Source organism: Petaurus breviceps, unplaced genomic scaffold, assembly GCF_028583685.1.
Source record: "Petaurus breviceps papuanus isolate PSGF00001 unplaced genomic scaffold, PetGlider_PUasm1.0 90633, whole genome shotgun sequence".
In the NCBI taxonomy this organism is placed as follows: domain Eukaryota; kingdom Metazoa; phylum Chordata; class Mammalia; order Diprotodontia; family Petauridae; genus Petaurus; species Petaurus breviceps.
In genome coordinates this window covers 354,421-369,960 of record NW_027187293.1, presented here as the reverse complement: position 1 = coordinate 369,960, position 15,540 = coordinate 354,421, and the positions used below count along the sequence as shown (strand labels likewise).

The following is a 15,540-nucleotide window of genomic DNA, read 5'->3' as shown; positions in this document are numbered from 1 at the left end:
ATATATATATATATATATATATATATATATATATATATATATATATATATATTTCTAATCCCTTCAACTACTGAGAAAAGTTTCATAAGATACAATTATTGTTTTTCCATGTAGGAATGTTAATAGTTCAACTTTGGCCAGGTGGCTCAGGAAGCGAGAGCACCGGCCCCAGTGCCGGGACGACCCGGATCAAATCCGGGCCCAGACACTCAGCATCACACCCAGAAACAACAACTGGCCATGTAACCCCGAGCAAGCCACTCACCCCCAATTGCTTTAAAAAAAAATAGTTCAACTTTTATAAGTTCCTTATGATTTATTTTCCCTGTTTACCTTCTCATGCTTCTCTTGCTTCTTGTATCTGAATGTCAAATTTTCTATTCAACTCTGGTTTTTTCAGCAAGAATGCTTGAAAGTCCTGTATTTCACTGAATGACCATATTTTCCCCTGAAACATGATACTCAATTTTGCTGGGTAGGTGACTCTTGGTTTTAATCCCAGCTCCCTTGACCTCCGGAATATCACATTCCAGGCCCTTCGATCCCTCAGTGTAGAAACTGCCAGATCCTGGGTTATCCTGATTGTGTTTCCACAATATTCAGATTGTTTCCTCCTGCCTGCTTGTAATATTCTCTCCTTAATCTGGGAATTCTGGAACCTGGCTATAATATTCCTAGGAGTTTTCTTTTGGGGATCTTTTTCAGGAGGTGATCGGTGAATTCTTTCAACCTCTATTTTGCCCTCTCGTTCTAAAACATCAGGGCAGTTTTCTTTGAGAACTTCCTGGAGGATGCTTTCCAGGCTCTTACTTTGGTCATGGCTCTCAGGCAGTCCAATAATTTTTAAATTATCTCTCCTGGATCTATTTTCCAGGTCAGTGGTTTTTCCCATGAGATATTTCACATTGCCTTCTATTCTTTCATTTGTTTGGATCTGTTTAACAGCATCTTGATTTCTCATAAAGTCATTAGCTTCCATTTGCTCCAATCTAATTCTGAAGCAATGATTCTCTTCAGTGAGCTTTTGAGATTCTTTTTCCATCTGGCAAATTCGACTTTTTAAGGCATTCTTCTCCTCATTGCCTTTTTGAGCCTCCTTTGCCATTTGAGTCAGTCTGTTTTTTAAGGTATTATTTTCTTCAGTCAGGCTGTTGACTCTCATTTCATAATTTTCTTGCATTGTTCTCATTTCTCTTCCCAGTTTTTCCTCCACTTCTCTTATCTGCTTCTTAAGGTCCTCTATGACCTGTAACCAGCTTGTATTTTCCTTTGAAGCTTTTGGTGCAGGAGTTCTGACTTCACTAATTTCCTCCTGTTCCATGCCTTGCTCCTTCTTATCCCCAAAATAGGAGTGTAATGTTGGAATCTTTTGTCTGCTTTGTTTCCTTTGCCTGCTCATTTTGCCACTCAATGATTTGACTTTTGGGCTTTTTGCCACAGTAGGACTCTGCCACCAGACAGGGGAGTTTTCGTCCCAAACGCTGGGGTTTTCTCAGCTGCTGGAGGTATTAGATGGGTGCCCTCTCTGAGGTCTCCACATGCTCTGGCAAGCTAGACGCACACCCCAGGACCTCCACCCTAGACTGCAATCCAGATCCAAGCAGGTTAAAGCAAGAGCGATTACCCCTCAGACTGGTGCTTGGTCCCCCTACACTCTGCAGGCCAGGAGCTGAAGCCGCCATGTGGCGCTGGCAGGCTGTGCCTGCCTCTCAGCGATTTCTCGCCCCGGGGGTAAAAGCCACGCACTCCCACTTACTGGGTCCCAAAGTCCAGACTGCACTGGCCTCTCACCTTGTCCTTCGCATCTATGTATTGATAAATCTGGAAATGGCCACAGCTGCTGCTGATCTGGAGTCCCTCTGGCTGGTGGCTGGTCAGGCCCGCCCTGGGGCTAAAGCCTTGGCATGGTGCTGGGCTGGGCTCCCAGAGCGTTGCCGGCCTGCTGGGCTGTCCTCAGCGGGAAGTCAGCTTCTCTGTGTCATTTTGTGGGTTCTGCAGCTCCAAAGTTTGTTTAGAGTCCCCTTTTTACATGGATTGGGGAGGGTGGAAGCCGGAGCCTCAGGAGGGTTGTGCTTCTACTCTGCCATCTTGGCTTCGCCCCCCCTCTCATGGTCTTAAAGAAGAAGGAACTGCATAAGTAGAGGACACAGGCTGCCACCATGTAAAAACTGTCACCTCTTCTTTTTGTATCAGAGAGTTCCCCAAAATGCCTGCCATATTCTGTGTGTGAAAACCTTTGTCCTCCTGTCTGAGGGCTGAACTAGAGTTGGTTTACTTCCTCCGTGGGCCAGAAAGAACTACAGATCCCAGGCAGTGTGTGGATAGTTAACCCCTTGCCAGAGCCTGTTATATCTGAATAAAAGCTTTAAAGATTGTTTATATTAGATACTAGAGGGACTTTTTTGTCTTCCAACCAAGAGAGCAAATTTTCATTTGATTCTCTGTTTACACTTTAGAACAAATAAGCTATGTTTCTTCTTGTAATAGTCTTTATTGCCCCTCAGGTACTCAGTTCCCATCCTACCCTTTTACCCCATGAAAACCTCCTTTTGAAAAGTTCAAACTCATCAATAATAATTCCTCACATTTATATAGTGCTTTAAGGTTTTTCTCACCTGAACCCTTTGTGGGTCAAAGCATAAGCATTATTATCCTTGTTTGACCTTGAAGAGACTGAGGTTTAAAGAGATTAACTTGGCCCTGGTTGGTCACAAAGCTCATAAATCTTGACACTAGGATTCAAATCTAAGTCTCTTGTTAGAGTTTGGTGCTTTTTCATGTTCATTTGTTATTAGCAACTAAAAATGTCTGTGATGGAAAGAGAACCAATCAAAAGACTTTAGTTTGCCAAGAGAACATTGTTATACAGTTATAGCCACATTGTGCGATGACTGACTTTTATAGACTTGGCTCTTCTCAGAAATGCAAGGTTCTCAGAGAACTCCACACTGTTCATGGTAGAAAATGCTATCCACATCCAGAGAAAGAATTACAGAATCTGAATGCAGATCAAAGCAAACTATTTGCTCTGTCTTTTTTTGTTTTGTTTCTTTTTTCCCAATGGTTCATTCCATTGGTTATAATTCTTCTTTGTAACATGATTAATGTGAAAATATGTTTAATGTGAATGTATATGTAGAGGCTATATCAGATTGCATGCCATCTTGGGGAGGGGGGAAAAGGAGGGAGAGGAAGAAAATTTGGAGCCCAAAAGCTTGTAGAATTGAATGCTGTAAAGTAAAAATAAATAAATAAGTGAAAAAATAAAAGGACTGTTGTGAAATTACAAAGGGGGAAAAAAGACTTTTGTTTGCTCATTTATAATTTTAAGAAGTAGGGGCAGGAAGGTGACAGCTAGAATAGAGCACCATCCCTGAAGTCAGGAGGACCTGAGTTCAAATATGGCCTCAGACACTTACTACCTGTAGGACTCTGGGCAAGTCACTTAACCCCAATGTCTTCTTTCCCTCTGCCACCCCCTCCCTAAAAAAAGGAGTGGGATGGAGTTGAACTTTAATGATCTCTGAGGTCTTTTCAGAATTTTTCTGACCCCAGTTTAAGATCCACCTCTGCTACTTCAGCTGGGTGCTGTCTTGCAAGTTGTTTCAATTTGCCTGTCCTCAGTTTCCTTATCTGCATGTCACCAGAATGCTTGGCTTAGAGGATCTTTAGACTTTTCTAGAGCCAATATCTTATGATCCTTAGATGAGTGACATTAACTCATTTGTAATTCTTATTTAATGGTCACACTAAACTAGGTTCATGCTTGTTCACCCTTCTTTGTTCACCCATGGTAGCCCCCACAATGTGGCCATTATAACTTTAAAAGACCCGAAGGAGCAGGTAGTTTCGGACCAGAGGTATCAAACTCCTGTACTGGAACTACATTAAAATGTAATTGAGAAATATTTGAAGAATAATAATACAACATAGATAATGTTAATTTGTAGTTTTCTAAGCCAAATGCTGCCTATAGAATTTGTTTCTGAGTTTGACACCAGTGCTCCAAACCCAAGTATTTACTGGGTCTCTTTCCACTCTACACTGCTGCCTAACACTAAGATGCACCTCAGTGGTGTATTTTTATTTACTATGTTAAGCGTTTCCCAATTACATTTTAATCTGGGTCTAGCAGATACTCTGGAGTTTTGCCATGTGGCCTGCAAATTTGACACTTCTGGTGTACATAATTGATCTATTCAATTCAATTAACAAGAATGTATTAAGTACCTTCTCTAGATGCAAGATATTATGCCAAGTCCTAGGGTTTCAAAATAAAAATAAAACAGTATTTGACTTGAAGAAGGTTACATTCTTTGAGATTCATTAAAGAAATCATTAATAAACTCCTATTTGTATGTAATCCATTGTGTTTGACATTAGGCTAAGTACGTATGGTAGGAGGTACAAAACAAAATACTGCTCATCCAAAGAACTTTTATTTCTATTTGGATTTATATATCTATTTTTATTTATATTCTATTTGGAATAATAAGGCATGTAAACCAATAACTAAAATGCAAAAAAAAAAGAATGTTAGGATAGCAGAAGAGGTGTACAAATGTGGGAGTGAAGATGGCGCTCTAGGTCTAAGGAGCAGCATGAGCAGGGAAGTGAGGGTTGTGTTTGGTGGGGGTGTGGGGGGCAGGGTTTGTAAGTACAATAGTCAAGTTTGGAGCTTAGTTATTAAAAAGGCTTGAAATATGGATGAGAACCACATTGTAAAGTTCCTTGAATGTCAAGACAAAAATTAAAGCTTAAAGATCTTTTGATCCTCTGAATCAAACTCTGCTGGTAAAATTGTAGGAATCAGCCAGCAGCTCTTAGGTTTTCTAAGAGGCATGCTTCCAGTCTAGTTTATTCATTTTTTTAAATTGAGAATATATTAAGATATAGATCTTTAGGATTTGCAAAGTGTTTTACACATGTCTCATTGAATCCTCACAGCAATTCTGGTAGATAGGTGCTATTATTATCCACGTTTTAGAGGTGAGGAAACTGAGGCAAACACAAGTTAAATGGCTTGCACAGGATCACGCAGTTACTAAATGTCTGAATCAAGATTTGTCGTCTTGATTCCATGTGCACTGCTCTATGCACCATGCTGCCTGGAAGCCTCTAGAACAGAGTAAAATGTATTTTGGACAAATTAGGAAATGTATATGAAATGAGAAGTATCATGGCTTTTAGTTGCACGATTCCACTGTACATTTGCAAGTTTATCAGACCTTTCATTAAGTGACCCTCTAAACCCAAAAAGTTTGTGTGGAATATTTTACAGATTATATATTATCAGGTCATGGTAAGAAGTATAATCTTCTCCTTCTCCTTCTCCTCCTCCTCCTCCTTCTCCTTCTTCCTTCTTCTTGCAATTGGGGTTAAGTAACTTGCTCAAGGTTACACAGCCAGTTATTTCTGGGTGTGGCGCTAAGTATCTGAGCCCAGATTCGATCCCCAGGTCATCCTGACACTGGGGCCGGTGCTCTTACTCACTAAGCCACCTGGCCACCCCTAAGCAATTGGGGTTAAGTAACTTGCTCAAGGTTACACGGCCAGGTGTTTCTGGGTGGGTGCTAAGTGTCTGAGCCCGGATTTGATTCCCAGGTCATCCCAACACTGGGGCCAGTGTTCTTACTCACTGTGCTACCCGGCTGCCCCAAGTATAATTCTTTTTGTAAAGGAATATGTTTTGTAACACTGAATAAATATAAATATTATCTTGTAAAAATCCTAATTTAACTTTTATGTTTTATAAAATTAACTGCTTTACCAAGGAAGGTTTTTCTATAGTTATACCCAAATTTCTTTTTTTTTTTTACCTAAATACTTGAAAATAGTATGGAACACTTAAGTTTTATTTCAAAATATCTCCTAGATACATTAATCTTTAGTTTGACATCTTTAAGTAAACAACCTTGCCATTTTAATTTTTTTTTTAAACAATCAGGGTTAAGTAACTTGCTCAAGGTTACACGGCCAGTTATTTCTGGGTGTGGTGCTAAGTATCTGAGCCCAGATTCGATCCCCAGGTCGTCCCGACACTGGAGCCGGTACTCTTACTCGCTGAGCCACCTGGCCGCCCCTGTCATTTTAACTTTAAAGATATAGGAAAAATGTTAATGATATATTCACTACATCATGGATTTAGAATTGGAAGGGGTCTAGAGAGTTTAAGTAATTTCTCCAAAGTCATGTAACTATTAAGTAGGAGAAGCAGGACTCTGATTCTTTGATCTCAGATTCAGAGATTTTTCCATCGTGCCACAGAGTTGGGGAAATTAGAGAAGGCATGATGTACCAGAGCAATGTCTTAAAAGAAGAGGATTTCAATGGGAAGGGATGAGGAAATGGTCCAGGCCTTTTGGGTGAAGTGGGGGAGAAGGCCATGCTGCCTTTGCAGGGGGCCAAGGCATCAGTGTAGTTCAGGAACAAGTAGAAGTTCATTTTCTGAGTAAAAGGGAGTAATGTGAAATAAAAATGGAAATGTAGGTTGGTGCCAATTTGTGGACATATGTACCTACCTCTCCTCTCTTCAGAAATCATGTAAGTTCACTTAACAGCATGAAAGAGTTTTCAGTATCTTGTGGGGTGGGGATGGGACAGGGAAGGAGGCATAGTTTTCTTTTATGGGTATTGGGGAATACAGAACAAAGGACAGAATACAGTAGAAGATATTATGGGGTTGAGGACAAAATGATTGGTTTCATAACTGAGGTACAGGGAGCCAAATGCTTGGTTGGGAGGGAATCGATAGACTAGCAAAAACTCCTTCCTTAACCCCTGTGACCTAAAAAATGTCCACTGTTTGAGTCCACCTGCAAGGTCAAAGACAGTGGCCCAGACCTTTGGACAGCAAAGTAGACATCCTTGAAGGGTAGCTTGGTGGTATGAAAATCCAAGGATAGCAGAATTCCTTAAGGCAGGAATAGAACAGTGATTAGCAAGAGAACTGTATTTAAACTTATCACAGCACTGCTAAATTTCTGAACTGAGTTCAGTGACAAAGAGCTATAACTTAAGCAGTAACCAGACAAAAATCAATGAATTGTAAATAGAATCAAATAGAAATTGGTACAGAATCAATCTTGATCATTTGACCTAGGATAACTGGTTTTCCTCCTTTATAACCTTTTGAGCTTTTTGCTTGTTCCTGGAGGGCCTTTTTTTCAATTCTACCTTTTGAAATTCTGTTCTTTAAAGACCAACATCAACTACCACCTCCATGAAGCCTCTCCTGAGCCCATCCAGTTAGAAATGATCTTTCCTCAGACTTTGCATAAGACTTTGTTCATGTTTGATTTATGTTTTTGGTGTATAGCATCTATCCGCTTTCTGGACTGTAAGTTTTCTGAGGGTAGAGATTATCTTATTTATCTTGACATCAGTTTTAAAGAAATTTATTTATAATCATTGTGTAATAAACTTGGGAAGATAAAAAGAGAAGGAAAGGGCCAGTAGAAGGACCTCAGTATAGTACTATAGCATCTTGATATCTATTTATCATTTCAAATACTTTTTCCACATGACTCCTGTGTTTTTTACTATAATACCTTTCTTTTTTTTAGATATCATACCTTCATATTCAACTCATCCTGTGCCCTCTAATTATACATCTACACACACACATATATTTATACACATATACACCCTCCTATACATACGCATACATGTATGTATACATATATACATATGAGAAAAGTCCCATGAGTTACAATTATCATTTTCCATGTAGGAATATAAATAGTTCAACTTTAATAAGTTCCTTATGATTTGTTTTTCCTGTTTACCTTCTCATATTTCTCTTGTTTCTTCTATTTGAAAGTCAAATTTTCTGTTCATCTCTGGTTTTTTCCATCAAGAATGCTTGAAAATCCTCTATTTCATTGAATGACCATATTTTCCCCTGAAGTGTTATATTCAGTTTTGCTAGGTAGGTGATTCTTGGTTTTAATCCTAGCACCTTTGACCTCAAGAATATCCTATTTAAAGCCCTTCAATCCCTTAATATAGAAGCTGCTAGATCATGTGTTATCCTGATTGTGTTTCCATAATACTCAAATCGTTTCTTCCTGACTGCTTGCAGTATTTTCTCCTTGACCTGGGAACTCTGGAGTTTGACTATAACATTCCTAGGAATTTTCTTTTGAGGATCTTTTTCAAGAAGTGATCAGTGAATTTTTTTCAATTTTTATTTTGCCCTCTGGTTCTAGAATATCAGGGACATTTTCCTTGAGAATTTCTTGAAGGATGATGTCTAGGCTCTTTTTTGGATCATGGCTTTCAGGTAGTCCAATAATTTTTAAATTACCTCTCCTGGATCTATTTTCCAAGTCCGTGGTTTTTCCTATGAGATATTTCACATTGCCTTCTATTTTTCATTCAATTGGATTTGTTTTATAGCATCTTGATTTCTCCTAAAATCATTAGCTTCCATTTGCTCCAGTCTAATTTTGAAGGAATTGTTTTCTTCAGTGAACTTTTGAAATTACTTTTCCATCTGGCCAATTCAGTTTTTTAAGGCATTCTTCTCCTCATTGGCTTTTTGGGCCTCTTTTGCCATTTGAGTTAGTCTTTTTTTTTTTTTATAAGCAATTGGGGTTAAGTAACTTGCTCAAGGATACACAGCCAGTTATTTCTGGGTGTGGTGCTAAGTATCAGAGCCCAGATTCGATCCTAGGTCATCCCAACTCTGGGGCCAGTGCTCTTACTCACCACCTGGCTGCCCCGAGTTAGTCTATTTTTTAAGGTGTTATTTTCTTCAGTCAGGCTGTTGACTCACTTTTCATGATTTTCTTGCATCATTCTCATTTCTCTTCCCAATTTTTCCTCTACTTCTCTTACTTGATTTTCAAAATCCTTCTTGAGCTCCTCCATGGCCTGTGATCAGTTCATATATTTTTTTATAGGCCCAAAATTTGTTCTTTTATAATGACAAGCCTAACTAAGTACAAATGAGTTTCAATGGTGTAGACTGTTAGCATTCTGCGCTGCTTTATGTCAATAAAATAATCCCCTTTCTCCCACCTTTCTCCCCACCCCCCACCACTCCCCACCCATGGAAAATAAATGATTATATATTGCATGACAATACCATTAGGTGTGAACTTTGGTTCGTGCAAAATCAGCTACCACAAGGCTACATCAGAACTAGCAGCCCCAGCACCCAAAGTCATTTTTTTTAGCTGTTGTCCATATCTTCAACCATGTTCCTTCCATAACACCAAGTGAATACCGTAGTCGGGCATACTGGTGGCAAAAACCAAACCCGTATCATTCTGCCCATCTTGTCCATTCAGCCATGACATTTCACCTGCCAAGAAACTGGAGCCCCTATTTGACTTCCTATACTTAGGCAGAAGCCAGCGGCTGATCGAGTTCTCTGTCCTTAAGTCCATGATGTAGAGATAGTGGTTGTCAAATAACAGGGCAGAGATGGCTCCAAAGCCAAGTAATGCCAAATTTGCTAACTCTGGAGTCTTGATAACCCTGAGAATATCATAGCTGGCAAAGTCCCACTGATAAAGTCCCAGGGCTGAACTACATATGATGTATTTGCCATCAAAATGGAGTCTGGGCTGCAAACAGATACTTTGATCCTCAGATAGACAATGTTTTTAAGCATTTGCAGTTGATTTCTCTTTCAGTTGGCCAAATCTTGATTTCATGCTTGTCGGCACTGAGGAGAATATGATCTCCAGGGCTGTGCAACAGAGACTTGACTTTGCACTTCTGTAAAACCACCTTGGTTACCCACTCAGTATGTCCTGTCGGTGTGTTCAGGCATGTCCCCATTGATAAGGCCCAGACTTTCTCAGTGAAGTCCGCAGAACCACTCACTAAGAGGTCAAGCTCATTGTTGTAGTCCATGCTGAACACTGCACCTGTGTGTCCTCAGAAGTGCTGAGTTCGGGCTCCTGAACTCCATTCCCAACAGGCTACTGTGTTATCAAAGGGTCCTGTTACAAGTTTCTGTTCATCAAACTTCACAGCAGCACAGGTGTGGGTCTGGATACTATATATGCACTGTCCTGTGCTCACATCCCAGAGTTTTGCAGACAAGTCATCTGACCCTGTACAGAGAAGTCCATCCTTGTAGTAAAGTGCATATACTCTGGTACTGTGTCCAGTTAACGATGAGGTCTCAAAGGCTTCGTGGTCCTTCAATTACTTCATTCTCAAAATTGCCTTCAAATAAACTTTCTTCCAATGCAAAGCGTCCTGAATGGAATCATCTGTCTGCCAGCCCAAGTTTCTACAGGCAGTCTGCCATAGCTCTGTACAGGCACTTATAACCTTATTCCACTGCTTAGAGACAAGGCAACATGTGAGTAAGGTCTAAGGATCGAACCATTTTAACAAATAAAAACTGAGTTCCAAGGGAAGAAGTTTGAGGAAGTCTTGCTTGAGCAGAGTCTCTAGATTATTGGAGTGATGCCTGAGCTGGATTGCTCCACTCAGACTAATTAGGTGATCCAGACTTTCATTTTTCTGCAAGTCTGTCAGAAAGAAATGTAACAGAAATGTTATCAAGCTGTGACTCAAAGTCCTTTCTCTCCATAAGGTTATAGAAAAATTTACCTGAGGGCGTGCTCCAAGACCCGGAGCCTCGGGACAGACACATGTCACCTGGGCCGGCAGAGCCTCACAGCGGCCAGGACCCTTCGGCAGCCATGGCGCCGACTCACAGCTGCCCCTTGGGTTCGGCAGGCTCGGAGGGACCAGTTCATATTTTTCTTGGAAGCTTGTGATGCAAGAGTTTTGACTTCCTTGTCTTCTTCTGGTTCCGTGTTTTGATTCTTTTTGTCCCCAAAAAAAACTCTATGGTCTGATTGCGCTTTCTCTGCTTGCACATCTAGCCAGTCAATTGCTTGACTTTTGAGCTCTTTGCCATTGTAGAACTCTGATTTCAGAGTGGAGAAAGCTCTGTCCCAAATCGCTTGGGATTTTGCAGTTATCAGAGCTATGAGGAGGGTACCCTCTCTACAGCCACCACAAGCACTGGTATACTGGTGTTTCTCAGCCCAGGACCACCACCCAAGACTGTGACCCAGATCAAAGCAGGTCAAAGCAAGAGTGATTATCCTCTGAATGGTCACTTGGTTCCCTTACAATCTGCAGGCCAGGAACTCCAGAAGCAACCACACAACAGCAGTTGCAATCTCCACTCCTCTGCCACCCTGGGGCAGGGGCCAGACCATGCTTTTCTCTCCCCCAGTTCCAACAGAGTTCCCTACTGACCTTTTACTTTGTCTTTGGTGTTTTGGGGTTGAGAAGTCTGGAAATATCCACAGCTGCTGGTGATTCACTCTCCTGAAGTCTGTTATGACCAGTCTGTGCTGCTGGTTGGGGCCACCCTGGGTCGGGCTTGTGGGGCTCACCTGTGACTGTGTTCAGCTGCCAGTTGTGTGATAGACCCTTCCTGTCAGCATGCCAGGCTGCCTTCAGTGGGAGATTTGTTTCTCTCTGTCACTTTGTGGGATCTTTAGCTCTAAAATTTGTTTAGAGTATTTTTTTTTTTTTACAGGTATTAGAGGTGCTTGGAGTGGGAGCTTAAGCAAGTTCCTGCTTTTACTCTACCATCTTGGCTCCACCCCCCCCCATAACAACTTTCTTAAAACAAAATGTTTGTAATTTCATTTTCAGTACAAAAAGGATGCTTCAGTTTGAACTTTACATTTTACTGTTTCCATATTCAATGTGTTTAAGCCCAAATTCATCAATAATATTACAATAGTTAGCACTCTATAGTGCTGTATAACTGAGTTTGCAGTGTTTGCAATGTACTTTGCAATTTTTATCTTATTTGATCCTCACAACAACCATGGGAAGTACATGTTACTATTATCTCCATTTTACAGATGAGGAAAACTGAGATCCTTGAGGAAGGATCTGAAATCTGGTCTTTTTGGTTCCAAGTCTAATGTTGTATCCACTGTGCTACTTAGGTGTCTCCTAAAAATCAGCTTGATTGAAGAACATCTATGGTCCTTTGATTTACTAATGATATTTGTTCTTTGTACATTTATTCTAACCCCTATATGGGTTGATATAATAAAGGATGGATCTGATTGCAGACAAGAGGCAGTCAAACCAGACTAGCATTGATAAAACACATCTATACTATACATGAAATGTAGATGACCCACATTTACTTAACATATTACTAAAGGAGGATTTGGGGTTATTTGGATTTGTTTTGCCAGAGGAGCAGGGATTGAGGTGGTGGAAACATGAAATGATTATCTTAATTCTTCTCACTTGGAACAGGATTTAACATACCCTATCCTCTTTTTGCCTCAAAAATGCCATATGCTGAGGACCTTAATGACCCAACCCTTGCCTTGAACAAAGTCTTCAGCACAGGTTCTGAGTATGGAGGTCAGATTAATATTTAATTTTTTATTTTTCCTCAATTACATGTAGAAGCGATTTTTAACATTTGTTTTTTTTTAATTTCAAGTTTCAAATTATTCCCACCTTCCTCCTTCCCTTCTTATTTAGAAGGCAAGGAATTTGATATAGGTTATAAATGCATAAGCATTCAAAAATATATTTCTGTAGTAATATTGTGAAAAAAACACAGACCAAAAAGAAAAAGCCAAGAAAAATACAGAAAGTAAAAAAATATATACTTCAATCTGCATTCAGAATCTAGCAGTTCTTTCTCTGGAGGTGGATAGCATTTTTCCTCGTAAATCCATTGGAATTGTCTTGGATTATTGTATTACTGAGAATAGCTAAGTCATTCATAGTTAACCCTTGTACAATATTGCTGTTGCCATGTACAATATTCTCCTGTTACTGCTTCTTCCACTTTGTATCAGTTCATGTAAGTCTTTCCAGGTTTTTCTGAGAGCATCCTGTTTGTCATTTCTTAAAATACAATAGTATTCCATCAGAATCATTTACCACAATTGTTCAATTATTCCCCATTTGATGGACATCCCAATTTCCACTTCTTTGCCACCACTAAAAGAATTACTATAAAAATATATATGTATGTGTGTATGCATTTGTGTGTGTGTATATATATATATATATGCATGTATATATGTATATGTAGATACTTTTGTTTTTGTTTTTTATCTCTTTGGGATACAGACCTAGTAGTGATATTTCTGGATCAAGGGGTATGCATGGTTTTATACCTAAGAGTTTTCTTGATTTTCATTTCTCTAATCAATAGTGACTTAGAGTATTTTTATATGATTATAAATAGCTTTACTTACTTTCTCTGAAAACTACCTGATCATATCCTTTGACCATTTATCAAAAAGGGAATGGCTGTTATTTGTATAAGTTTGACTCAGTTCTTTATATATTTGAAAAATGAGGACTTTATCAGAGAAACTTGCTGTAAAATTATTTTCTCAGTTATAATTATTTCCCCCCTGTGTATTTCCCCCCATCCTATTTCTCCCCATAACCTTGTATATCCTCAAAAGTGTTTTGTTTCTAACTGCTGCCTCCCCCAACCTTCCTTCTCTTCTACCAGCCCCCCTTTTATGTCCTTCTCCTATTTTTCTATAGGGTAAAACAAATTTCTATACCCAACTGAGTGTGTAGGTTATTCCCTTTGAGCCACTTCTGATGAGAGTAAAGTTCAAGCCATTTTCTCCCCATGTCCTCCATCTTCGCTATCTCCCCAAAAAACTGTTTTGTACCTCTTGTATGTGAGATGACTTACCCCATTCTACCTCTCCCTTTCCCCTTCTCCCTTCTCCCAGTGCTTCTCCTTAATTTTGTTTCTTTAAATTGCCATCCCATCATATTCAACTCACACCCATGCCTGCTATCTATGTATACTCCTTCTGTCTTAATAATAAGAAAGTGCTTAGGAGTTACAAGTATAATCTTATGTAGGAATATAAATAATTTGACCCTATTGAATCACTTATGATTTCTCTTTCCTATTTTTCTTTTTATACTTCTTTTGAGTGTTGTATGTGAAAGTCAAAAGTTCTGTTCAGCTCTGGTCTTTTCATCAGGAATGCTTGAAAAAAAGTTTTTTATTTCATTAAATATACATTTTTCCCCTGAAGGATTATCTTCAGTTTTGCTAAGGAGGTGATTCATGGGTGTAATCCTAGCTCCTTTACCCTTTGGAATATCATATTCCAAGCCCTCCAGTTTTTTACTGTAGAAAATGCTAAATCTTATATTATCCTCAGTGTATATTTGAATTGTTTCATTCTGCCTGCATGTAGTATTTTCTCCTTGTCCTAGGAGCTCTGGAATTTGATTATAATATTCCTAGGTATTTTCCTTTTGGGATCTCTTTCAGGAGGTGATTAGTGGAATCCTTTCTATTTCTATTTTTCCTCTTGGGTCTAGAATATGGGGGAGTTTTCCTGAATAATTTCATGAAAGATGACATCTAGGTACTTTTTTTTATCATGGCTCTCAGAGAGTTCAGTAATTCCTGAATGATCTCTCCTTGATCTATTTTTCAGGTCAGTTTTGTTCTTCCAATGAGATATTTCACATTTTCTTCTATTTTAACCATTTTTTGGACTTTGTTTTTATTGTTTCTTGATATCTCATGGAGTCATCAGCTTCCATTGATCAGTTCTCATTTTTAAGGATTTATTGTCTTCAGTGAGCTTTTGTACCACTTTTTCCATTTGTCCAGTTCTACTTTTTAAGGAGTTCTTTCTTCAGTGAATTTTTCTACAATTTTTTTCTAAAGGAGTTCTCTTCAGTGGATATTTGTGCCTCTTTTATAATTTGCCCTGTTCTGTTTTTTTAAGGTGTTATTTTCTTCAGTATTTTTGTGCCTCCTTTACCAATCTGTTGACTTTTTTTTCATGCTTGCCTTGCCTCACTCTCTTTTTTCACCAAAATTTTTCCTATACCTCTCTTATTTGATTTTTAACAGCCTTTTAGATCTCTATCAGGAATTGTTTTGGGGCCTAAGACCAATTCACCTTTTTTTTGAGGCTTTCCATGCATTAGTTTTGACTTTGTTGTTTTCTTCTGAGTTTGCGTTTTGATCTTCCCTGTTACCATAGTAACTTTCTCCGGTCATGTTCTTTTTTTTTTTTTTTCTGGTCCATTTCCTGACTTTTAATTTGATGTTAAAGTTGGACTCTGCTTACAGGGTAAATGGGGCACTGTCCTAAACTTCAGGTTTTTTTGTGCAGCAGTTTTCAGAACTAGTTCTGGGATTCTGTAAGTTTTCAATTTTCTAAGATGGAATGATCTACGAATTGTGGTCACTGTTTTTCTGGACTGTACTCTGGTCTATAAGCAACCACAAGCATTCTTTTCCACCCTGGACCTATGACTACTGTTCCTGCTCCTTTGTGGCAGCAAGTCCTCCTCTTCATCCTAGTACTATGACATAGGACTGCACCCCAAATCCACACGTGGGCAGTACAACAGAGGCAGCAAAAAGACCCCTATGAGCTTTTTTTGACCAGTTGTCTAACCCCCTACCATCTTTGGACTGAGAGCTCTGGAAGCCATTGTTGTCAATTCAGTTGTTCACAAGGCCTGCTGCTGGCTTCCAGAGGCAAGGTTTCCAGGGCATTGCTTGTA

At 39.3% G+C, this 15,540-nt stretch overlaps 1 protein-coding gene and 1 pseudogene across 4 annotated transcripts in view; one reads left to right on the top strand and one right to left on the bottom strand.

Moving 5' to 3' along the window:
- The window catches only part of SDCCAG8 (SHH signaling and ciliogenesis regulator SDCCAG8), a 270,183-nt gene that overhangs the window by 69,456 nt on the left and 185,187 nt on the right, over nucleotides 1-15,540 (top strand). The window lies entirely within an intron of this gene.
- Nucleotides 9,096-10,671, bottom strand: LOC138143217 (F-box/WD repeat-containing protein 2 pseudogene; annotated as a pseudogene).